The 27,169-nt window shown below is 39.0% G+C and overlaps 1 protein-coding gene and 1 long non-coding RNA gene across 2 annotated transcripts in view; one reads left to right on the top strand and one right to left on the bottom strand.

Moving 5' to 3' along the window:
- Cnot2 (CCR4-NOT transcription complex subunit 2) overlaps positions 1 to 18,798 on the bottom strand; it is a 108,777-nt gene extending 89,979 nt beyond the window's left edge. Inside the window, exon 1 of the mRNA XM_004650092.3 lies at positions 18,665 to 18,798. The gene's annotated coding sequence lies outside the window, so the exon portion shown is untranslated. The remainder of the gene's footprint in view (positions 1 to 18,664) is intronic.
- On the top strand, positions 18,492 to 19,970 carry LOC123461575. Its single transcript, XR_006637722.1, has 2 exons — positions 18,492 to 18,846; positions 19,218 to 19,970. It is a non-coding gene; the product is annotated as an uncharacterized LOC123461575 (long non-coding RNA).
- The last annotated feature ends 7,199 nt before the right edge of the window (positions 19,971 to 27,169 follow it).

Below are 27,169 nucleotides of genomic sequence, written 5' to 3'. Positions count from 1 at the left end.
GGGAACCAACTGCTCTTGATTTGGCTAACTGATCCCCTCAGTGGTATGGGACCCATAACTGGAGCTGGGAAACAAGTCAGAATCATATCCAAACATAAACCCTCTCTCCAATATCAAGCTACCATCAATCTGGGCTACAAGAGGGCCTACACCTATTAAACTCTCTATTTAAAAAAAAGTAAGGATTATTTCATTTGTCCTGGAGCTAACTTACTCTCTGTTGGAGAATCTACTTCTCTTTTTCAGATAGATGCAGATCCTAAGGAGAGAGCCACCCCATCATACCTCAAAAGGGCCCCGGCTGAAACTAAGGAAATTTGGCGAAACAAGCAAGGGTGCTGATTTCCTGATGAACCAGATGCCAGCACAAGGGGGAAGGAGACCAATACAGAGAAAAATCAACTCCTACCAAATCAGAGAGCCAGAGTCTCAGATGCCCCCAATACCTCATCACTGAAGCAGACCAAAAATGAACCCAACATGGCTCAGGGAAATTTTGCACAAGAGGGGGTGGAAAGAATGTCAGAGCCACATGTTGGGTCAGGATATGTAAAGACATTTATCGTACCAATAACTGTGGGCTAACTCCACAAGGCATGACCCATATACCTCAACAAGGAGGATCCAATGGGGAGGGGGTAGGTCATGGATGAGCCTAATAATGGCACCAAACTGCCTGTATTTGCTGAATAGAAAACTAATTTTAAAAAAAGAAAAAGGGACTATAAATGAAATAACAAAGCTTGAACAGTTTACTGAAACTCAAATGTATCAGTAATTATCTTAAATGTAAAGGTTCACTTAAAAGGGAGATACTGTCAAAATGACTTAAAAAAAAAAAAAGACTACATGGTGTCTAAATACTTCAAATAGACTGGAAAGATATACTTTAAAACCTAAACAAAGGAAAGCTAGAGAGGCTGCATTAAAAATAAAGTAAATATGTTTCAGAATTAAAAATTATCAGAGAAAATACTAAATAATGATAAAAGGGCAGTTCATCAAGAAAATACACATTCTTAAATTGCACGCACTTAACAAAAGAACTTCGAAGTAAATATATCAAAAACTGAAATACATGAAATGAGAAACTGACAAACCCACCATTACATTGTGGGTATCGCAATAATCTTCTCTCAGTAACAACAGACTCAATAAGCAAAAGTTGGCAAGAAGACAGACAGACCACCACCATAAACAAGTTGGATTAACATTTGCAGAATACCATAATTACAACTGTGTGTGTGTGTGTGTGTGTGTGTGTGTGTGTGTGTGTGTTAAACCAGAACATTGGGCATATAAATGCTCTACCATTTAACTATTCCCCTAGACCAAGAATACAAGCTCTTTAATAGGGAAAATGAGTCATTTATCAAAGTAAGCCCTAATGTTACACTGCGATTTGAGCAGCCTAAGAAGGCACAAAAAGAAGATGGATCATTCCCTTAAGCAACGGTTTATAAAACAAAGGACTAGAACTACTGAATCACTGGTGAGAAGTGACATTGTAAACCGTCCCCCAAAAGTCACTAACAGCTAACAATCAAACTTAGTAAGAGTACTATCTAGCCCACAGTTTTCACAAATACCTGCAGAACATGGCAGTAGGCAATGAAAAGGAAGCAGTTACTCCCAGAGAGCAAGAACTTAACTACAGGTCAGCAATTTTACCAATAAATACCTGATGAAAAGATAACTAGGACAAACTCTCAAGTTCAGAATAAACATTAAGGACTGGCAAAACAAAGTCCTTCCAAAAGCAAAAAATAAAAGTTTGGTAAGACTACGGAGACAGTCAGAAAATGTATGCCCCAGAACTATCAAAAACAACAGAACAATCACCAGCAATTAATGGCAATGAACACATAGCAAAGAATTTAACAGAGCTATAAGTGAAAGAGAGAATCTTGTCCTGCCAGGATAATATGCCTCTGTGTCTGAGGCTGTATCTTCTGGTGAGTGTCATCAGGCACTCCACAATGCAAGGCATATAAAATGTCACAACAGCACAGCAGAGCCATTAAATAAGCAACAGGCTCATAAGAAGAATCAGTGTCCAGATACACTGCAGCATAATAAATAAAATGTGTCCCCCAACTAATTGTGTAATATAAAAAAAATGAGTTCTACACAGGAGGGGGAAAAGCAAACCAAGATGTTAGACTTAACAAGGACTTCAGAGTAATAATTATAGTTCAATAGTTTAGAGAAACCATGCTTACAGACATAAAGAAAGGTATAACAATGTCTCATCAAATTAATTTTTTTAAAAAGACCTTAAGAAAAGGCTGGTGGCCCAAAAACCTCTAGTTCTAGTTTTTCAGAAGGCTGAAGCAGGAAGATCTGAAGTTTAAAGCCTACCTGGGCAACAGAGTAAGTTCAAGGACAACCTGGACAATTGAGAGAGAAACTATCCCAGAAGATTACAATCAAGGGGCTAGAGATATATATATGCTCATTGGTGGAGCACTTGCCCAGAAAAATAAATTAAAATGTTGAAAGTAATCACACAGAGATGAGAAGTAAAATGAATGGCATATTCACAAAAGGTACACAAACAGTAAACTTGAACTGGGAAAACAAAAACTGGTCCAATATAAAGACAAATTATACAGTTCACAGAACAGAAAATCTAACACAGCTACAAGACTAGAGATTATGCAGTCCAGAGAAAAGTGACAGAGTAAGCAAAGAACTAGAACAGAGTCTCAGAAATGCAGCACACTACTGACAGAGCCAAGACATGTGTAAGGGGACTATGAGGAACACAGAGAAAAGAACAGAAATATGTTTGAGGAAATAATGGCCAAAAACTTCACAAATTTAAAGAAAACATTATAGTCCAAGAAGCTCAGTTAACTATCAATAGGATAAGAAATAAGAAGGCTGCCTAAAAATAACTAAGGAAAATATAAACAAGTGACAGAGAAACTCTGAAACAACAAAAGTAAAGTGGTATATCACATACAAGAGACAGTAAGATTTCTTCTCACTAAGAATGGTGACCAGAAAGTTGTGGGGTGATAGCAGATCTACTCAGTGGAACGGAGCCCATATATGGAACAGGGAAACAAGTTAGAATCATATCCAAATAACGAGTTTGCTCTCCAATATCAAGCTTCCACCAATCTTGGACTACAAGAGAACCTACACCTATTAAATTTTCTCTAAACTAATAATGGTTATCCCATTTACCCAGTGCTGACTTCACACTCCATTGGAGATTCTGCTTCTGTTTTTCAGATGGGAGCCAGACCTGAGGAGAGAAACAGCTCATCGCACCTCACCAGGGCCCTTTGGCTTTGTTGACAAGTTCCTTGACTACTAAGCCATCTCTCCAGCCCTCATTCTCATTTTCAGTCTCTCAAATAAATATATTTTAAAGTAAAATTTAAAAATAAACAAGCATTAAACCTTATAATTATATAAGACAGTATAAATGTCAAAAAGTTGGGAATGTGCCCCAGTGGCATGTTTGTATCTGCTATGTACCAAGCTCAACGTATGACATCCAGCACACCTCTTCTCATCTTAACTGACATTAAAAACAAAATTACAAAGCCGGTTGTGGTGGCGCATGCCTTTAATCCCAGCATTCGGTAGGCAGAAATCAGGAGGATTGCCGTGAGTTCGAGGCCAACCTGAGACTCCATAATGAATTCCAGGTCAGCCTGGGCTAGAGTGAATCCCTACCTCGAAAAACCAAAAAAAAAAAAAAAAAGAAAAGAAAAGAAAAAGGAAATTACACATAACATATATGTCCCCAACACCCACATAAAATACCAGACATTGTGGTGCATGCCTGTATTCTCAGTACAGGGAAGACAGGAGGATCCCTAGAACTTCAGGGCTAGCTTATCCAGCCTAATTGGTGAGCTACAGGTTCAGTGAAAGACTTTGTCTCAAAGGAAAATGGACAGTGTAAAGCAGTGTAAGAGTGTAAGCATTGGCTTCTTGCCTCTATATACATACAAGTGAATCCACATGCACACACAGACAAAACACATGTTAGAAAACCTCAAGGGCTTGGGACATATGTTAGTGATAAAAAATGTGTTGGGCTAGAAGGATGGTTTTGGTGGTTAAGATGTTCACCTGCATAGCCAAAGGACCCAGGTTCGATGCCCCAGGACCCACGTTAGCCAGATGCAGAAGGGGGTGCATGTGTATGGAATTTGTTTGCAGTGGCTGGAGGCCCTGGTGAACCCATTCTCTCTCTCTTTCTGTTAAATAAATAAATTTAAAAAAGAAAAAGATTCTGTCTACCATGGGTAAGACCCTGAGTTCATTCTCTAGAACCACAAGAGAAGTGGAATAGAGGAAAGGAGAAGGGAGGGAGCAATTACCTAAACATCCACCTTAACTAGGAAAAGATGGACAAAGTAAACCAAAAGCAGAGAAAAGAGGAATAAAGAGTAGAAATAGGTGAAACAGGGAATAGAAAAACAATCCTTTAATGCTGGCCACAGGAAAAAAAAAATCAGTTAGCAGACTGTGGACTAAACTGACCAAGAAAACTCAAAACACATAAGAAAAATACAACTAGAAATAGAGAACTGCCTCAAAATGAAAAAATGCACCTTTGAAAACTAGCATATTCAATATTATGAGGGGTGAAATACTGAGTACTTTCCTAGGATAAAGACTCAAGACAAGATGTCCACTTCTTGCCACTTTTATTCAACCATATACTGAACATCCTGTTTGAGAATAATGAGGTGACAAGAGGAAAGAACATTCAGAATGGAGAGGAAGTGAAGCTGTTTCTAGTTGAAGATGGTGGTCTTACATACATAGAAAACCCCAAGGAAGAAGAAGACACTAAAAAACCAAATTTTTAGCATTTTAATAGTTTAGATTGTAATGACAGTAACATACTTTACAATGATTAAGTAAGGAAGTTAAGGAAGGCTATAGAGTACATAAATCACTGTGCAATAATTAATTACATTTCCATGAAATAACAATGAACAATCCAAAAATGAAGCTAAGGAAGGGAAGCAATTCCACTTCTAAATCAAAGAGATTAAAGTACTTAGTAAGTTGTAACATATAAAATTTACACTCTGAAAACTACAAAATATTATTGAAAGAAAGAAATCAAAGAACTAAGAACATAAATCAAAAGTTATCCCATGTTCAAAGACCAGAAGACTTAAACTGTCAACACACCCTAAAATTATCTGAAGATTCAACAAAATCTCTACCAAAATCTCACCTAGCTTCTTGGCTAAAGTGGACAAGCTAGTACTAAATAACAATGAAAACTAAAGGGACACACAAACCAAAACAATCTTGGAAGTCAACAAAATCAAGTGTTGCATAGGTAACTTGGTTGGCAAAGTGCTTTCCATGAAAGCACGAGAACCTGTTTGATTCCCAATACCCACAGCCAGGCAGGGTGGTGTGTACTTGGAACCCTACTGCTGGGAATGTAGAGACTGAAACATTCCAGTGTTCACAGCTAGCTAGTCTATCTAGCCTACATGGTGAGCTCTGGGCCAATGATAGGCCCTGTCTCAAAACAAATGGATAATGACACCTGTGGCTGTCATCTGGCTTCCACGTGCACACAACACATTCATGCTCACACATCTGCATATACACACAATCAGAAATAATTTTTTTAAAGTTTAATTAAAAAAAAAAGAACAAAGTTGGAGAATTCTTGTTTCTTGCTTTCAAACTTGCAGTACTAGCTAGCCTGGTCTTAATCACCTGCACTTTTTGTTTTAATTTTACTGAAAAATTTATCTGAAAGAGAAAGAAAGAAAGACACAGACACAGAGAGTGAATATGGGCACACCAAGGCTTCCAGCCACTGGAAATGAACTCCAGATGCATGCGCCATTTAGTGTATCTGGCATTATATGAGTACTGGGGAATCGAACTCTGGTCCTTAGGCTTTGCAGGCAAGTGCCAATTCTCCAGCCCCACCTGTACATTTTTTAGGGGGAGGAGGTTTTCGAGGTAGGGTCTCACTCTGGTCCAGGCTGACCTGGAATTAACTATGTAGTCTCAGGGTGGCTTCGAACTCTCGGCGATCCTCCTACCTCTGCCTCCTGAGTGCTAAGTTTAAAGGTGTGCACTACCACACCTGGCGCCCTGTACCCTTAATATAAGATTTAATTTAGCCACTTAGGTTTCTTTACTAAGTTGCAATTTCTGCAAGGAACTCAAATCATATACAGACCCTCACATTTTACACATACACATCATTATAATCCCATAACTGCACTGTATCCTGCTTCCTACTTGACCTATATCTACTAATAGGATTTTTGGCTTTGTAATGGTGTGAAAATGATATATACTAAGTACAAAAATATGCATTAATTTTGAATCCTGATCTATTCAGACTAGTAATTTGTGGTACAATAGTCTCTGGCAAAGCTGGGCAGAAGCTGCAAGGAGTCTACCTCCCAGCCAGCCATACCATCACAATAGTATTAAATTCATTTTGTACTTATTTTGTACTTACCATACTATCAACTTAGGTTTCTTGGTGCATAAACCCACTTAATGTTCAAGAGCATTTACAATGGTTCCAGAAAAAAATATTACTCAACTATAAAATGATAAGAATTCAACTAACTTTGTACAGTAACTATAAAGTGGATATGATTACATGTAAGATCATCATTTTACTCAGAATAAAAGCCACACTTGTTATGGTAGCTTACAAAAATCTTGCCTCATTTGCCCTGGTCCCTTATTTTTCTGTATCCTGCCATTCTTCTCCTTTCCAGTATACGTCAGTCAATCAAAGTTCTTGCAAATTTTCAGTAATACATCCAGAATACTCCTGTCAGGGTATATCTTTGCTTTTCGTTTTTATTCCTTCCTGGGTATTCATAGGACTGTTACTTCACCACAGGCTTACTCATTCACCTTTCCAGAAAGGAATTTATTCTTACTAACTATTTTAATTTGTTCTCTACATATACTCCATACTCTCTGCTCTGTTGGCGTCAGTCTCTATCTCTCCATCTGTCTGTCTCTCTTTTGTATTCTTACATTGGTCTACCATAGTATATGTTGTACACTTTGCCTCTCTTAGAACCAGTGCCTGACACATAATAGGATAATATTTGTCAAATGAAAGGATAAATCAGTAACATAAAGTATCTAACACAATTAATTATTTGTTTTGGCCTACACCTACAAAGTAAGCTCTACTTATTTGCAAATACAACTAAATATCAAAATGAGTGCTGGAGAGATGGCTTAGCAGTTAAGGCACTTACCTGTGAAGCCTAAGGACCCAAGTTTGATTCCCCAGTGTCCATGTAAGGCAGATGCACAAGATGGTGCATCTGGCATTTGTTTGCAGTGGCTGCAGGCCCTAGCATGTCAGTCTCTCTCTCAAATAAATAAATAAATAAATAAATAAATAAATAAATAAATAAATATCAAAATGAGCTTGAAGCCCTCTGCATAAACTTAACAGTATAAAAGAAACTAATTTAGCACCTGGTATCTTCATGGCATTTTACATTGACAGTTGATAGAGTAAACTGATCACAAAATCTCTTAAACTTGTACATTGTCAAGTAATTCTAATTATTTGATAATCTTTGAACAGTAGTTCTGTATATGCATGTCATCTCAACTTGTGTGACATTATTGTTTAACCTCTCCCTGAAACTTAAAGAGTGATGCTTGGAAGGGATCAGGGTAATGCTTACAACCTAGCACTCTTATTTTTTTTGGGGGGTGGGGGTAAGGGCTCGAGGTAGGGTCTCACTCTAGCCCAAGCTGACCTGGAATTCACTATGTAGTCTCAGGCTGGCCTCAAACTCACAGCAATCCACCTACCTCTGCCTCCTGATTACTGGGATTAAAAGTGTGTGTGCACCAGTATCCCCAGATCTTACTCTTAACATTACGCTTATCAACGAGAATGAAGACCATAAACAGAAAAATGTCTAGAATTTGTTCAAAAGATCAGATGATAAAAAATACCCATTACCCAGAAAAACTTAAAAAGCGCTTTTTTAAACCTTTAAAATTTAGAATAACTTTTATATGAATGCAAATTGGCATAGCACTGGTGTAAGGAAAAAGTTAAGAAAATATTAAGACTTCTGTAAAATCAAATACTTATCAGGGCCTTATGAGTTTCAAATACATGTATGTGTGCCCTGTGCAAAATGCTGAGAAGAATGCTAAAATTAAAGTATGGTTCCACAAATACTACGCATCATACTTCACCTAATGTCACTTAAAGAAAATTAGAAGGAAAAACATATCCTGACCCTCAACTTAAGACTGTATTCCTCATTTACACTTACAAACTTGATAGAAGAGTAGGGGCACTTTAAAACATGCAGCTAGCTAAGTTTAACTTGCCTCAGTACCTTATCTTTAATGTAACAAGCACTTTCAAAAAAAAATTTAAAACCACACAAGAACCTTTAGCCCTTGTGACAACTCTATGAAGTGATTATTGTTATTTATACTTATTTTTCAAATTAGAAAACTGAAATTTAGGGAGGTTACATCATACAGCTAATTAAACTGGTAGAAAGGAGACAACTGTTCAAAATGCACACGTACACTAAAAATATATCATAAAACTTACAATTTTAATTATCAGCTGTGAATCTAGAAATGTCCCTGATGCACAGATCTGACTATTACTCTACTGCTTTTTTAAAAAGCCATTAAGAGTCAATAGTATCAGGGCTGGAGAGATGGCTTAGCGGTTAAGGTGCTTGCCTGTGAAGTCTAAGGACCCAGGTTCAATTCCCCAGATGCCACAGAAAGCCAGATGCACAGGTGGCGCATACTTCTGGAGTTCATTTGCAGCGGTTAAAGGCCCTGGAGCGTCCATTCATTTTCTCACTCTCGCGTGCTCTCTCTCTCTGCCTCTTTATCTCTCTCAAATAAATTAATAAATATTTTTAAAACATCAATAGTTTCAGAAAACCAATGTTAAAAGTTTAAAGATGATATTATGGCCTTTCACACAGTGACTACAACACCTAAACCCTATGAGATCTCAGAACTCCACCAAGAGCTGTAATTTCTCAAACCTGGAATATTCTCCCAGGAAATACAACATTGATTCCTTATTCTTCTCAAGGTAGTGAAATCCAAAATCACCTTTCAGAACCTAGACCTTGCATCATTTGCCTGAAACCACCTTACCAGGCTCTTTCAAGGATGTTACTGTCTCTATCCTACCACAAGTGAATCATGCATAGTTACTGAACTACACAAAGACAGCCTATTAGAAATGAAAAACACTGCCAACTAATTTCTAAGGAACACCTTTAACCTAAAACCACAAAACTAAAAATCTGCAAAGGTTTTCATTATTCTAAGGAAATGCAAATTTAGTAATTTTCTATTTGTTCTCCTATATAATTTTCCACTAATGCAGACAGCACCCCCATTCTGTTATATCTAGAAAACATTTTCAAGGCATCTTAGTGAAAAACAATCCCCTTCCTGGCCCATAGCTCCTGATACAAATTATTCAGTGCTAGTCTACTACACAATGTTTGCAGCAGTTAAGAAACAGATCATATTTCAATCATGATTTTCTTGGTTAGCATTCACTCAATTTATGAAAAACCACTGTCAATGTTTACAAAATGCATTGCACTTTTCAAACGTGTAGAACTTGACCCTACTTCAGGGTACTCTATTCCTTCTCCTGGAAAACCATCTACCCAGATTTTTGCATGGCTTTCTCCTTTTCTAGTTTACCCTCAAAGACACCTCCACATAGGTCCTTTCAACACTATTCTTAAAAACCTTTTTCTCCCAACACTACACAAACACTGCACCCTTTACTTTATGAACTCAACATTTCTGAAATCATGTTCATTTGTTTATCGTCAGTCTCATCCTTCCAATTTTAATACTAATCACAATACTAGCTTGATGAAGGTGAAAACATACTGACGACTATTACATACCCAGAACCTACAATATAAAACAAAGAATAAACACTTGTTAGTAAGGACTTAGTTGCAAACATCTACACATACTAACGAACAACATAAAATTTGTTTCAACAATTTCTATCCAAATACTACTGTAAACAAATTCTATTAATTTGCATTGGCAGAAAAGAAAAATCTAAACTCTTAACTCCTTCAAAACATGCAATTTTAAGCTGGGCATGGTGGTGCACGCGTTTAATCCCAGCACTTGGGAGGATCGCCATGAGTTCAAGGCCACCCTGAGACTGCATAATGAATTCCAGGTCAGCCTGGGCTAGAGTGAGACCCTACCTTGAAAAACAAACAAACAAAGAAAAAAAAAACATACAATTTTAAGGTGAAAAGTGACTTTATAGATCATGAAGTATAATGACTTTCATACTATGCTCAAAAACACCCGAGGGGCTGGAGAGATGGTTTAGTGGTTAAGGCCCTTGCCTGTGAAGCCTAAGGACCCACCATGTTCCATCTCTCTCCAGATCCTATGTAAGCCACAGTCAGACATGTGCACTAGGAAGAATGTCTGGACTTCACCTGCAGTGGTTGTGCCCTGGTGCACCAATTCTGTCTCTCTCTCTAAAAAAACACCCAAGGTGTTTCACAGAATCCCTGAAACACTGATTACTACTGCTTATACATATGCATCTATTTTAAGACATGTAACTTCACTCATGAACAAGAATACATTATATGTAACATTAAAAACACTTTGGAAGCTGCTAACTTACTGCCAGATTAAGTGGTCTGCTATAAACCTTAAGGTGTGGCCTAACATGTTTAAAAATCTGCCTGGAATTTCTCCCAATTGTGCACAAATCAGAATGGTTACAGCTTAATTTCTTCCACTAGGCACACTCACTCACACAAAATCACAAAAACAATACCCCAAGTACACTTCATGTACTACCACCTCAGGCAAAGCTTAAAGGCGACCCTCTCTTCTCAAAACTGTGCAATGAGCTATCAACAGTGTGTATTACTTATCTCACTTTAATATTTTTACTTGAAAGTCTTTGGTATTTCTCAATTAATTTTGATGATTTATTAAAATATAAGTAGCTGCTGAATATCATCAGGGTCCAGCTTCAAACATATTTCCTATTGCTACTCTTTCATATTTCTCCATCAATATAAATATTCTGAATCTGCTAGGTGATGACATAAAAGCCAAACTTCCACTTATACCTATTTAACTTAATAAATCATAATTTTCTAGGGTAGTATTAAAATATGGAAAAATAAAAACTTTCGAGTCCAGTGTAATGATGAAAAGATAAAATGATGAAAAATAATTCTCACTTAAATATTACTCCAGACAGCCTAGTTGTTTTAGAAATGTTAATGGTAGAATTTAAACTTATTTTAAAAGTTAACATCAAAATGACAACCATATTAGACTGAAATAATGTACATAAAAGTACTTTTAAGCTGTATTTTAAGCAGCATAAAGTCAAAGGAATTATATCTTTTGACTGGCACAGTAAACTCACTGATCTATGAAAGATTTACAAGGAAAATCCTGTAAAATTATATGCAAGATGAGCATCATAATTTACAATATGAAAAGAAACACACAGCATTTTCCTGCCAGATATGCCACAAAACCAAATGTTCGCTCCCAAATGCACTGTATTACATAATCAGCCATTACATGTTGTCCAGATGCTTATACACAATGGAGCTGCTTCTATATTTCAATATATAAATGGAAAACCAGTAACCAATGTTTGAAGGGGGAAAAAAGGTAAGTCTATTCAATGCTAACCAAACTGCTAAGATACACAATTTCCCTTGTTTACTTAGCATTCTTTGGCATAGTAAAATTTTATTAAGTGGAGACCTATTTTCACACAGATACATTAAAAAAGCAGTGCAGAGACTACCATCCTTACTACTGGATCGAATCCTCTTTTTAAAAGCAATACATGCACTCTATTTTCAGCAATTCATAATCACCCAAGCCTCTGGAAAACACCTGAAGTACAAGGTAAGAATAATTTTTAAAATTAAGTCAAACATTAGCATCTCTACTAAACACAATTCGGGAACTCATTTTCTACTGCTTTAAGATGGACAAAAAGCTGGCTCAAGGCTTAAGGGACTCTTACTCAGGCTCGTAAGTGCCAAATATTCCTACAACTTTTCAGCAGGTTATGAAGGCACAAGTCTGTAATCCCAGTCCTCTAGTGACAGAGGCAAGAGGATCATTGCAAGTATGAGGCCAGCCTGGTTAACATGACAGCAAGTTCCTGACTAACCAGGTTAGTGTCTTAAAGCAAAACAAAAAAAGAACTTTTCAGAGTTTAGACGAGTAAAGTACTGTTATGTATCTACATTTCTACAAATCCTTAAAAATGGTGTTAGGAAATTAAACAGTAATAATATCAGCTGAAATTTGTCACACCTTTACAAATAAATCATTTTCCAAATTTTTAAGGAATTTGGGACTTCTGATAAAGGTATATAAAATTAGGGCTGGAGAGATGGCTTAGCGGTTAAGCGCTCGCCTGTGAAGCCTAAGGACCCCGGTTCGAGGCTCGGTTCCCCAGGTCCCACGTTAGCCAGATGCACAAGGGGGCGCACGCGTCTGGAGTTCGTTTGCAGAGGCTGGAAGCCCTGGCGCGCCCATTCTCTCTCTCTCCCTCTATCTGTCTTTCTCTCTATGTCTGTTGCTCTCAAATAAATAAATAAATAAATAATGAACAAAGGTATATAAAATTGTTTAATTTCACTGACTCTTCCTAAGAACTATGGGTTTTGAAACCAGAGAATTCCCTGGGCTAGGTATGCAGCACTTGCCCAGCATGTGCCAAGGCCTTGGGTTTGATTCCCAGTACATCAAAAACAAAACCAATATTGGAGAACTCCAATTTTGTAGGAAATTTTGGGCCTAGATTTTAAAAAGGAAAAGGTAAGAGAAAAACAAACTAAAATCTTACTTCAAACAGTCCAAATCTAGTAAGAGTTCATTGCTTAGGTATTATAAGTGTCTGTAAAAACAAAACATCTCCAACTAATGGTTATGGTCATACAAAATGCACCTAGACTGCTGGACTTGGTGGCACATGCCTTTAATCCCAGCACTCAACACTTGGGAGGCAGTTCCAGGGCCCTCTGAAACTATATGATGAGTCTTAGTTCAGCATGGGCTAAAGAGACCCTACCTCAAAAAACAAAATAAAATTAAAAAAAAAAAAAAAGCAGCCGGGCGTGGTGGCGCACGCCTTTAATCCCAGCACTCGGAAGGCAGAGGTAGGAGGATCACCATGGGTTCAAGGCCACCCCTAGAGTACAGAGTTAATTCCAGGTCAGCCTGGACCAGAGTGAAACCCTACCTCGAAAAACAAAACAAAACAAAACAAAACAAAAAAAAAAAAAAAAGCAAAAAGCAAAACAAGGGCTAAAGAGATGGCTTAGTGGTTAAGTGCTTGCCTGTGAAGCCTAAGGACCCAAGTTCGAGGCTCAGTTCCCCAGGACCCACGTTAGCCAGATGTACAAGGGGGGGGGGGCACAAGTATGGAGTTTGTTTGCAGTGGCTGGAAGCCCTGGTGTGCCCATTCTCTCACTATCTCTCTCTGCCACCCTCAAATAAATAAGAATAAACAAAAAAAAATTGAAATATTGTTTTAAAAAGCAAAACAAGGTCTTACTCTCTTAGTAGTATTTTTCCTCTAGCTCACCACTAATTCTACACAGTTCTTTAAGAAGCTATTTGCCTATTTTCCCATACTTAAAAGAAGTGAAATAAGAACTAGGAAAAAAAAAATCTTTTCCAGAGTCAAGGAAGTGGTGGGAGGAATGAACACAACACACTTTTATCCCTTTTTTCAAAAGTGTTGCTTGTGATTTGTGGGTTGGTAAACAATGAACAGCATTGTCAATCTAGCAAGAGTTCTGTTCAAAGAATACTTACTGAGAACCTACCAAGTGCTGCACACTATAGAAGACCCTAGAAATGTAAATGTAAACAAGATAGAGGATAGAGTTCTCTCTCTCTGGTGCTTAGTCCAGCAGGGGTTATGAAGGGAAGGAGAGATGAAGAGTAAATTACAACACATTGTAACAGCTAATAATGATATAGAAATATATGGAGAGTCAAGAAAATGACATCAGAGAAGAGTTTTGAATAAAAGCTCATCTTGATAAGAGTGACATGTTCTGCACCCCCCAGATACATACACACACACACACACACACACACATTTTAAGGAAGAGTGGGGAGATAGCTCTGTGGACAAAGTGCCTGTCTCAAACTTGAGGAAACAAGTTCAATCCCCAGAACTCACCTAAAAAGCCAGGCATGATGTTGCCTGTTTGTAATCCTAGCACTGGGGAGGTAGATACAGGAGGATCTCTGGAGCTCACTGGCCAGCCATTCTAGGCTAATTTTATATCTTCATAATCCAGCATCCCCTAAGTGATATGTCAAGAGATGCACAGCTTTATTTAAGAGGACAAGTTTTTGGAAAGATAATAAGGATTCTAAGGTGTCCCTAATAAAAACCATATCAATGTAACCTGTTTTAAGAATGAAATTTTAAAGTAGAAATTAAAGGATACCAGACAAATTTAAAAAACATGAACAATATAATATTGCTTAAGTTTGAAGAGCTCAATAAACTGAGCCAAGGTAAAAATTCTCATTTTAAAACCTTAAAATATTTTTTCTTCTCAAAAGCAACCTTTCTACAACAGATATCAATTTCAGTATATACCTGTTTTCATATCAAGTACGTGTCACAATAAAATTTAATTCCTGTATCAAAGCTAGAAATAATCCTTGATCAGGAAGAACGATTATTTTGCAACAGCAAGCAGAGTGACTTTTATCATCATGCTCGAGCCTTTGAACCATTCCTGTATATAACTCCATTCAAAAACTACAGTACAATCCAGGTTAATTCTGCCTCTCACACTTCACTACCTGGTATCTTGGTTTCTTCTGTTGCTCTTGTTACAAAATCCACTAGAGGTCCAAGTAAAAAAAGTATAAATATTCACACAAGTTTTTCTCTAATGTCTTTGGCATCTAGAGTCCGTAAATATGTGGTCACAGTAGAAAATTTTTAATCAAAACACACTATTACATCACTTTACATCACTTTGAAAGCACAAAAAAAGTAAACAGTTATTTTTACTAGTTTATTAATGTCTATTCATTATTTGATATATATAGATAGATATAGACACATTTTCTTTGTTTTTTTTCTACATCAAAAAATCTCATGAAGCAAATTTGACATTAAAAATATTATATTCTCCCATGGAGTGTGAAAAATTCTGTAATACTTTTTTTAAAATTTTTGTTTATTTGAGAGCAACAGACAGAGGAAAAAAAGACACAGACAGACAGAATGGGCACACCAAGGCCTCCAGCCACTGCAAACGAACTCCAGATAACCTGCACCACCTTATCTGGCTTATGTGGGTAGTGGAAAATAAGAGCCTCAAACTGGGGTCCATTGGCTTCAAAGGCAAGTGCTTAACCGCTAAGCCATCTCTCCAGCCACCTGTAATACTTTTTTTGTTACTGTTAATATCAGCATCTAATGAAAAGTAAAAAAACAGTCAACAAGTTACAAGTAGGTTTAATGAAATCTTCTAGTAAAACTGAAGGACTTACTTTTGAACAAAGATGATTTTGAAGTTTTAAACTAAATATTAAGCAGTTCTGAACAATTAAAATGTAAATTAAACAATCCAAAGTTATAAAGTGAAAACAAATGCAATTATTTCTTTTAGGAAGACATTATTCTGAGTGTGACTTCATCTTCCAGATCAGGTACTTCTCACACGTGTGCATCTTGCCCTCATTTTTCCATTACCTAAATTAACTTTAGGGCTGGAGAGATGGCTTAATGGTTAAGGAACTTGCCTGCAAAGCCAAAGGACCCATGTAAGCCAGATACACAAGGTGGCACATGATTCTGGAGTTCATTTGCAGCAGCTGAAGGCCCTAGTGCATGCATATTCTCCCTCTCCCTCTCCCTCTCCCCCTCCCTCCCTCCCTGGCACATCCATTCTCTCTCTCCCCCCCTCTCTCCAATAAACAGATTTTTAAAATTTATTTATTCTTATTTTTACTTATTTATTTGAGAGAGAGAGAGAGAGAGAGGGAGGAAGGGAGGGAGGGAGGGAGGAAGAAAGCATGGGCATGCCAGGGCCTCCAGCCACTGCAAACAAACTCCAGATGCATGCTCCTCCTTGTGCATCTCACGTGGATCCTGGGGAATAGAGCCTTGAACCAGGGTCCTTAGGCTTTACAGGCAAGCACCTAACTGCTAAGCCATCTCTCCAGCCCCAATAAACAGATTTTTAAAAAATTTACTTTAAAGTATAACAGAAACCAAAAAAATTTTTAAGACTGTATTTATTGCCTAAGCCAACAGGCACATTTCAGTCTCATATAGGTCCCAAATATCTTTACAGTATATAATTAGAGCAAAAGTATTCTACCAGTAAATGAAGCCTATATTAACTTGTTTGTATTAATAAAGCATTAACTGCAATGTAAAAAAAATCACTTTACTTCCAGTCTAGAATTAACTATTCACAAAAATCTTTAGAGAAAATTATAAAGAAATACCTTCTTAAATGTAAACAAAGGATCTTGCAAAATTAAGAAAAGTGAAGAGGGAAAAAAATTGTCTTTTTGTACTTTTCCTTTAGATTTAAGATTACAAACTACAGGGGAGTACAACATATACTCCTTACTTATCATCTAGACCTTTTGACTAACATTTCAAAGAAACAGGATCTTGATACCACATGAATGTACACATTTAGTGTATTTTAACCCTTCAGACCTGGAATAAAATTAACTTCCAAAATTGCAAAAGATGAATTGACTGATGTTTTGGAAAGAACTATTGTCAAATATACCCAGCATTCCAAAACTCAACATAAACCTAGTATGTAAATATATTTTGAACTTTTATCCTATCCATACCCCATAATTACCTCACTTCTGCTGTTTCAAAAGGCAAATCAACTGTCTCACAAATGATTCCAGAGCTCTAAAAATTCCCAATATCAAAATGACAGGAATGTGTTTAGCTTTGTACTGTTATTAAAAATCATCCAAGGCTGGATAGAGAAGTGGCTCAGCAGTTAAAGGCATTTGTTTTAAAGCCTAATGGTCCAGGTTCAAGACTCCAGTACCCACGTAAAACCAGATGAACAAAGTAGCACATGCATCTGGAGTTTGTATGCAGGGGATAGAAGCCCTGGCACGCCCATACTTACACTCTGCTGTCTCTCTCATAAATAAATAAATAAAAATATTTTTAAAAATATTCAATGAACACATTTGGTTAATTCAGTAGAGTACCTTCTACTATTTTGCAAAATATAAAGCTAAGGGTCACATTACTTCACTTTATTAGAAACTGTCCGGATAATTAAGAGCACGATTCTTTGGGCAATAATTTTATGAAAACGAAACGAAGTATGTTACACTTGGTTTGCAGGATGTAGAAAAGGGAATATTTCTCCTACAATTCAAAGTAAGTTGATGTTCAGGTTCCTTCCAAGAGAGTGGTACCCATATGTACGATTTTTGTAGCGCTAATACTGAATTCCTAAGGCCTAGAATAAACGCAAACTTTAAAACCTTATGAATGCTTTTTACACAAGAAAACGACAACTCGCTTTCTCCAAGAGCCAAGAGTTGGAAGAGTTCTCCTGCACAGGCAACAGGACTTCAATGAAGAACTACGGATGTCTTTTAAACCTAACTCATTTCTTCGGTGAAACTTTTTAAAGATACACTTAAAGACAGTAAAAGGTGGAGAAGCCCCGGAGGAAGTGAAAACCTAGGGGCTTGCAACTTCACAGACCAGAAACTGTTCGGGCACACCGCCCCCCCCACACCGGCACAGGACCATCCGGACATACTGTACAGCACCAGCGAAGCTTCGCCCTCCGGGTACCGTGGCAGCAGCAATAGCAGCAGCAGCAGCAGCATCCTAGTTGCTCTCCTCCCTCCACCTTGCAATGGCCTTCGGTACCTCAAGGCCTGGAGTCTCCAGCGGCCCGTTAGCCGGTCGGGTGTCCCCATCGTACACATACACACATACACACATACACACACACGGTGACAAACACATGCACACACGAACGAGAAACACACAAGCGGCGGATGCTGTGAGTGTACTGAGAGAACGTGAACAGCCAGGGAGCAGCAGGAGCTGGGAACGTGGCAGAGCCGACCCAAACGGGGACCGGGCTCGCCGGATGCCGCCTTCTCCTCCACCCCAAGAAGCAGCGCGGCGGCAGCGGCTGCTCCGCGCTGGCGGGAGCCCGAGGGAACCGAGTCCCGGGGAAATGCCCCCCGCCGCAGACGGACGGGACCGGGCCTAGGCTACCGAGCTGCAGCGGCGGCGGCGGCCCGAGCACGGCGACGCCGTACGTCCCGTCCACCACCACCCCCATACACACCCCCTCCCTCCCTCCCTCGCTCGCTCGCTCGCTCCCTCCCTCCCTCCCTCCTCCAGCGCCGCCACCCCCTCCCCGCCCGCTCCGCTCTCCCTCTCTCGATTGGAGCCGAGACAAAAGCAACGGGAAGCGGCGGGCCGGGACGCTACCCTCGGACCCCGGGAGCGACCGGACTGGCCCCGAGGCATTCCCCCGCCTTGCGGGGGCCCTGAATCCGCCTCCCCCGCCGCGCGCTCCGCTGCCAGACTTCCGAAAATTTGCCAAAAACTCACCGCATGAATTTTCTTGTCCCGCGGATCCAAGATGGCGACGTATCCACCGCGGAGGCTGCTGGGAGCAAGACCTTTACCCTCTGACCCCCGCCGTGACCCCCGTCGCTCCGGCTTCGCCGAAGACGGCGGCGACGACGGCGGCGGCGGCGTTGGAAGGTGGAAGCGGAGAGGACGGGGCTGAGGTGGGTAGAGCGGCTCCCGCGCGGTCGTGTGAGGACGAGGGGAAGCGTTTCTCTCCCCGCGTCCCCCGGCGTCCTCTCCGGGGGCTCCGCCGCGTCTCCTCTGGCGCGCTGACGGGGAGGCGCGGTGCTCCCGGGCGGCCGTTACGGAGAGCGGGACCTGTGCGGCGCCGCCGGGGCTCGGGCCTGGGGTCCCCGGGGGCGGGGAATGGCGAGGGAGCGTGGGTCCGCCCACCTGGGGGCGCGGAGCGTGTTTGTGTTTGTGTTGTGTGGGGTGTGTGCGTGTGTGTGCCGCAGCCCGCCCCTGCACGTCGTCCTCGCGTCGGGGCGGCTCGGCCGCTCTGACCGCCCGCCGCCGGCCTTTCCTCCCGCAGCTCCGCCGCGCCGCGCCGCCCTGCACCGCACACACCCACCGCGCGTCGCCCGCGCCCCAGAAGTGAGTTCCCCTCGGCAGAAACGGTGATGTCGACCCCTTCCTCCTCCTCCTCTTCATTTCTTCCAGACCTGGTGGGAAGAAGTAACGGGAGCATACTCAGACAGTACTGTTGAGAATACTTAAGTCTTGCTGGATCCCCAAACCCCTAAACCTGAGGGGACAGGGACGAAAACCAACGCTTTCCAAAACAGTAGTTGACAATGGAAATGAAATGAAATTTTGGATTTTTTTTTTTTTTGGCAGTACAGTCATCTTCCGTTATTTCTTTATACATCCATGACCTTCACTTTTTATACTTAGGACACTTTTAGTTGTAAAAGAAAGCCTCTGCATGTGTTTTGAAATTGTGAAGTTTTCCTAATGTAAGATTGTTGCCCCTTTCTGTTCCCAGTGATAGATTATGTCATTGTCAAGGCCAAGTAATTGGAAGTAAATAAAACTTTTGTGTTCCTTGGTTGTTTCTATTATGAAATAACCTTTCTAACCAAAACAGGATAATGCAACTTAAATGTATCATAGACAGCCAACAGTAAGAAAAATAAGTATACTGTATTAATAATGACATGTTTTTGAATATAAGGTATTTTGTTGTGTCAGCAGATGTATAAATTTTTTTAAACATCTAATAGTGCTGATGTAGTCAGCAGAAAGTATTTGCCTGGTTATTCCTTTCATTAAACATTATACTTTACTCTGTTGTGTGTGTTTTTTGTTTTGCTTCAGGAAATTCAGTAGGAACTACGTGTTTCTGTATGGCTCCTCCCCTCAATAGTTCCTCTTCCTGTCATATTCTACTGCCGTATGGTAGTGTGTTAAAGACTGAATATGCCTGTAGGCATATGTAATAATCTGTATATGAATACCTTTCCGTGTGAATGCATTACTGAGCACCTTAATCTAGCTATTAGTAATTTGAAAGTATAACTTAGTGGTTTGCAGCCATAAGATGAAATGGTAAAGGTGAAATACAGTTCTATATATATAATAATGTTAAGTTGTTGTCATTCTAGTCTGTTAGTTTGACTTAACATATAGCTATTTGTTAATGCCAAAAGATAGACTGCTTTCTTACCATCCCAATCTTTACTTAAAAAGCACAAATTTTCTCTTAAAATTGATGGGGAGAAAAAAATCACTTCTAATGGGGAAAGGTTTGATTTGAGAGTTTACCTTTAGTCTTGACTTGGAGTGATAACAGACATTTTGTTAATAAATGTGTAGGGTAGAAGTGTTAGAAAAAAATATGAGGCTGGAGAGATGGCTTAGCAATTCAGGCACTTGTCTGCAAAGCCTAAGGACCCATGTTCAACTCTCCAGATCCCATTAAGCCACACACACAAAGGTGAGGCGAGCACAAGGTCACACATGCCCACTAGGTGGCACAAGCATCTGGAGTGACATTGCCATGGCTGAGGACCTGGTACACCAATTCTCTCCCCTCCCCTCCTCCCTCTCCCCTCCTCTTCCTTCCCTCCCTCCCTCCCCCCCTCCCCCCCCCTCTCTCTCTCTCTCTCTCTCTCTCTCTCTCTCTCTCTCTCTCTGTGTGTGTGTCTTGCTGTCTCAGAAAAGAAAAAAATAAAAAGACTGATACTTTGCCTGGCTAAGAACACTATTGTTAGGATGTATTCACAACTTCTATACTTCATGCCAAGTCTATCATTAATTTGTAAAATTTGTTTAAGACCTACCTCAGGCCGCCCTAGATATTGAATGTATTAGCATTTGTTAAGGGTTTATTTATGTTGATTGGTTTTTAGTAAGCACTAGATAAATCTTCTAAATTGTACTATGGTATCAAAAATTTCATCCTTCCATCAGGCATGGTGGCACATGACTATAATCCCACCATTCTGGAAGCTGAAGCAGGAGGATCACCGTGAGTTTATTGCCAGCCTGATTTACTTGGATTTTGTCTCAAAAAACAACAGCAACAAAAACTTCATTACTGATGATAATGATCAAATTTGCTTATTTGCTGGGGGGAGGAGGTGGATTGATAAATTTACTTTTAATTGAAAAAGTCGATGGCTGTGGTTACGTGTTTGTCCATTTTATATGTTTCATTTTTATAAAGCACTTCTCAGAAAAATTTCTCACTTAGATTCTGAGAAAATACCATATTAAGGAAAGAATGGGTTCATACATAATTTGTTAAAAATAGGATCAGGGATTTTTGTGGAAGAGGGGGCAGAAAGATTTTAAGAGCCACAGGTTGAGGCATCATGCCCAGAGACATCCCCTCCCCCCTAAAATAACTGACTACTGCTCCCGCAACACATAAACTACAACCCCATGGGGAATACCTGTAACCCCATTGAGGAGAATCCCCAACGGAATGGGGTCAGGGATGAGGGAAAAGGGTACCAACGCATGATGTATTTATATGAAACATCTTGTTAATAATAGTAAATATTAAAATAAATAAAAGAGGCCTTTCAGAAAAAGGAAAGCATGGATATAACTAACATGTTTGCTGTGGCAAGGGCTAAAAAGGACAGGCATGTCATATTTAATATGTCTGAAAAATAACATTTGAATCCTCACTCATCTAACTTTTGCTTCTGCACACAGTACCACGATTCACCTATTTGCTCAGGCATAAAATTAGGAATCTGGGATTTCTCAACTTTTCACATCTAAATTAGAGTTTATTCCTCTCTTGTTCAAAACCTTCCAGTAGTTTCCCTATGCACATAGAATATAATCCAAAACCCTTACCTGGCCTTCAAACTGGCATAATCTGGCTCTGGCCTGTTCTCTTAACATCATCCTATTCTTACCCTTCTCATTTGCCTCCTCTTCTGCCACGTACCAAGAATGGGACACCCTTTCTTGCCCCTTCCCCCCCCACCCCGCCTGTTTGTCTCTCTTTTTTGTAGATATCCAAGCCAGGAAAAATAGTGCTAAACTGATGAAATATCCTAGATTTACCTGTAAGGTGATTACAGGAAAGAAAAGATAACTGGTTAAACACTAAAATCGAGTACCAAAGAATATTTGGAGTCGAAATTCTCTGTTCATACTCTGCTGAGAATGTGAACCAGCTGCACATTTCTAGAATGGAGTTTGGCAATATGTATTAGTGGCCCTCGCTTTTAATCCCAGGTGAGTTTGAGGCCACCCTGAGACTACATGGTGAATTCCAGGTCAGCCTGGGCTAAATGAGACTCTACCTAAAAATAAAACAACAGCAGCAAGAAAAAGAAAAAAAAAAAAACACAAAACCTTGAGGTCATGCATTTGGCACAGCAATTCCTCTTCCAGAAAAGTTTAAAAAAAATAATGTGTATCACAGTATGATTACAAGTGTTTACTTCACTTGTTGACTAGAGTAAGCAACATCCATACAAGGAATAGTTCTAAGCCATTCAAAGTAATGTTGAAGAAATTCTACTCAGGGTGGATGGTAACACACAGGAAAAGTTTTAAAATTTGCTTCTAATTTTGTAAAAATTTGTTAAGACTCAAAAAGAAAACTATAAGATGTTAGTTAACCTTGCAGCAGTTACTATTACAGTTGTTTTATTCCTTGATTTTAAAGTTTTACTTAATAGGGATTTTTTAAAGTAAGAACAATTAAAAGGCTACATTTAGGCTAGACAGATGGCTTAGCAGTTAAGGTGCTTGCCTATGAAGACCCATGTTTGACTCTCCAGGTCCCATGTAAGCCAGAGGCACAAGGTGCTACATGCAAGGTGGCACACACTGGAGTTTGATTGCAGGGGTTAGAGGTCTTGGCGTTGCCAATTCTCTCTCTCTCCCCCTCTCTCTCTCTCTCTCTCTCTCTCTCTCTCTCTCTCTTGTTCTCTAATAAAATAAAAGGCTACATTTATCTTTTAAAGAAATAATGACTGTTTCTAGAAAAAAAAAAAAAAACACAAACCAAGTTGTCAAACCTTGTATCTTCCTGAATCCTCAACAAAATATCCATTCTTATATATTTGTTTTCTAAATATGTCTATTCTAAACCTCTTCATTCCTCAATCCACTTTCTCATAATCCTCTACTTTAACTTTTGAAAGAATTTATTCCTTACAAAAAATAAAATGATCTTTCTGCATTAGTTTTCCCTAACTTCCAAACTACCACCAGGTAAAGCTTTCTACTTGCATTTCCTCAGAGATTTTTCTACTGCATAGTCTTTAACAGTGCAGACTCCTTTCTATGAGAAAAACTTGGATTAGAAAGAATTATAATTAAGAAACAACACAAGCAACAACTGAATTCATATTTAGGGTTCAGTACAAGCTAAGCACTGTTTTAAACACTTTTACCTAATATCTTTACATCTACTTATGTGGTGGCACATGCTAAAATTTTGCTGAAGAGAAAAGTTGAGAGAAAGCTGATGTGTCAGAGATGGAGTTACTATGTTGTCACAGGAAACCTTTTCCCTGGGGTATGAACATGTCTTCACTCCAGATAGGGCACAGACAACAGACCAAAGTACAACTGCATGAAAACCAGTTTGGGGGAACCAGTCAGGTTATTGGTGTTATTTACAAGGCAGGATGAGTGAGGGGTTGCTTATAGGAGCCATGCATGACTCAAAGGCAGTCACAGCATGAGAAGACTTATCCCATCCTGGATGAGCTTAGACTCAAAGGCAGCTGTATCACCAAAGAGCCTACCCCCAGCATAGGTGAGGACTCATGGAAGCTACCCAGAGCTCACTGCACCACTTGCAGGCAGCTCAATCTGAGAATCTCCTCTCCAAGCAATTGTTTCCACTTTATATTTATAGCCTAAGGGTGGGGTCTTAATCCTTTCACCATACTTATTGACTTTCTGAGTCTCTGGAACTTTGTTCCCCCCTCCCACCACAGAAATGTTTCAGTTTCTGATTAACATCACCTTGTGGGTAGTTGTGTGACCTTTTAATTTAGGTCTCTCAGACTCCCTGACCTTTTCAAAAGTGGAGCATTTCAATTCAGGGAATTCACTACACAATATAAATGGACAATTGTGTTTCATGTTGAGTGACATGAAGATTGGAGAAATGTACAAGAAGGGACATTTTCAGTGAAGGTAGTAGCATGCACACAAAACATACTTTGCTCTTACAGAATCCATAGACTGTGCTGTAAACAACAGAAATTTATTCCTCACACTTGAGACTGAATATCCAAGGCATCAACAGTTGTTTTCTTCTGAAGACTGGTCTTGGTTGATATATGATTGTCTTCAGGTATCTTCACATGTTCTTCCCTCAGCTTATCAGTGTTCAAACTTTTCATATAAAGACACCAGTAATTTGAGGTTAGAATTCAACCATATGACCAAATTTATCAATATTTATAAGGTGTATTTTCAAATACAGGACTTCAACATATGAAATGTGCTTTGAGGGACATATTTCAAGATGGCAGACATGTCCATGAGTGAATGATTAAAATCTGGGAGAGCTGGTGGGATTTGGGAATGTTGTAAATGCCATACAAAGGAGGGGATAAGGATGTTTAAAAATAAATTGCTGCTATTCAATCCATCTTCAAGGTTTAGCTAGCACTACAAGGGAAAGGTCACTTTACAATAATTGGCATTTACATGTTGTATCATACCCTCATTTATCACCTGACATTGCTCTTACCTCCCAAAATAATTGAAATTATATATCTATAAATCATCTCAATTAGAGGTTTTACCTATCCAAATCTATTTTATATACTATGCCAAAGCATCAGCAAAAACAGGTTTTATTCTGCTCTCTAGAATACTTCATTGTGGTCAAATGCTTAAATGAAGGTAAGATGTTTTCTCAATCAAAACCCAAATTATTCCACCGTATGTAAAAGTTGCATCTTTTATTTAAAACAGCATTAGGGCTAGAGAGATGGCTTAGCGGTTAAGTGCTTGCCTGTGAAGCCTAAGGACCCCAGTTCAAGGCTCAATTCCTCAGGGCCCACATTAGCCAGATGCACAAGGTGGCGCATGTGTCTGGAGTTTGTTTGCAGTGGCTGGAAGCCCTGGTGTGCCCATTCCCTCTCTATCTGTCTCTTTGCCTCTCTCTCTGTCACTCTCAAATAAAGAAATAAAAATGACAAAAATATTTAAAAAAAAAACAGCATTATATGTAGCAGATCATTGAAAGAATTACTTGTGCTTTTTAAACATAAAGCAAAAATGTATTCAGTGTAGATGAAAATGAAATCAGGTGATTATGAAATACAGGTGCTCCCAAGAAATGTAGGACTTAGAAGATACAACCTAAAAATCTACTTCAGGTTGAGTTCATTCTGTAATTTCTAGTCTCAGAAACTGTATCTGTGTAAAATTATCACATTGCTTTCTTGGCTTTACATTTTATTATTTGAAAGTGCTCACATTGCAGATTTTTCATGGCTGAAATAGCTGAGTAATTTTATACAAAATTATAGTACCTTACTGAACTTTATACTGCTAATGAATTATAGTTCACAGTGTGTGAAATAAACTCCTTAAGAAATAGATGTATAGGGCTGGAGAGATGGCTTAGTGGTTAAGCGCTTGCCTGTGAAGCCTAAGGACCCCGGTTCGAGGCTCAGTTCCCCAGGTCCCACATTAGCCAGATGCACAAGGGGTGCATGCGTCTGGAGTTCGTTTGCAGAGGCTGGAAGCCCTGGCGCGCCCATTCTCTCTCTCTCCCTCTGTCTTTCTCTGTGTGTCTGTCGCTCTCAAATAAATTAATTAATTAATTTAAAAAAAAGAGATGTATAGAGCATTCTGTAAGATACAAGTTTAAATGAGCAAATACATCTATATCTGGATCAACATAATTTTGAATGCTTGTAGACATTCATTTGTAAACATTCATCAGGAGATTGTAGGGAAATCAATAAGAGGTAGAGTTCAGCTTTAAAAGGGTTAAATAAAAACTTTGGCATACTTATAAGAATCCATTTTACAGTAACTGTGGGGAAAAATAAAGTTGGAGGTCTGGTATGAAGAATTAGCATTTGTATAAATCAGAGATGGGAGCTTTTGAAATGAAAGTAACTTCGTTGAAGAGCAGTTTGTTTCAAAGGGGAGCTAGTTAAACTAGTTCTCAAAACTTGCATTGGAAATTTTCTATGAAGACATAGTTCATACCAATTTCATTTAAACAGTCAAAACAGTTATGATCACAATTCTGCAATAAGAGGGACAGGTGTGTCTATAAACTACTAGGATTCTTTTAAGTCACTAAGTTAAAGAGAAGTCAGCAACAGGTTATGAATACTGGATTCAACTCTGAAATCACTCAGAATATAAAGGGCAAAAAGCCTTTAGCTTGCCTGCCCAATTATGTGACAAATTGAGTAAAAATAATAATAAAAATTTGAAGAGAATCAGGAAAGCAAAGCACTAAGACACCACTTTGTTTAAACCTGGACATAATACATTTTTTCACATTCTTAGAATGTCTATGGCAGTAAATGCCCACCAATTCTAATAATGCTTTCAGTTAGGATAGGGGAAACAAATACTGTATACATGTATAAGATCACTTTTGTGGATCTGTGTCTTCCACACAGATTGAGATTACTGTTTACCTGTAAAAGCATTTCACACTGCTGGAGGATCTTCAGCTTTTTGAGAAATCTGTTAACTACAGTGACACACACACAAAGAATTTGGACAGCTACTCAGCATTTATGGTATGGGTAATGTAATGAACAGTAGTAATGAACTACTGTGAATTACTCATATCTTTTTAAATCATTGTCTAAATTAAAAATAATTTTAAACAGACCAGTTCAAGGAATAATAGAATAAACAGTTCACCTTAATATGTTATGTAGCAGGCATTGTGTTTGAGAAATAGGAAAACCAAACCTTTTCCATTGTGTCACACACCGCTGCCTGCAGTGGATGTGCAGGTTTATTTCTCTATATACCAAGCAATCAGTTTGGCAGCCAACACTAAAAGCA

The sequence above is a fragment of the Jaculus jaculus genome, chromosome 6 (assembly GCF_020740685.1).
Source record: "Jaculus jaculus isolate mJacJac1 chromosome 6, mJacJac1.mat.Y.cur, whole genome shotgun sequence".
NCBI classification, from domain to species: Eukaryota; Metazoa; Chordata; class Mammalia; order Rodentia; family Dipodidae; genus Jaculus; species Jaculus jaculus.
This window is presented reverse-complemented; position numbering and strand designations above follow the sequence as displayed.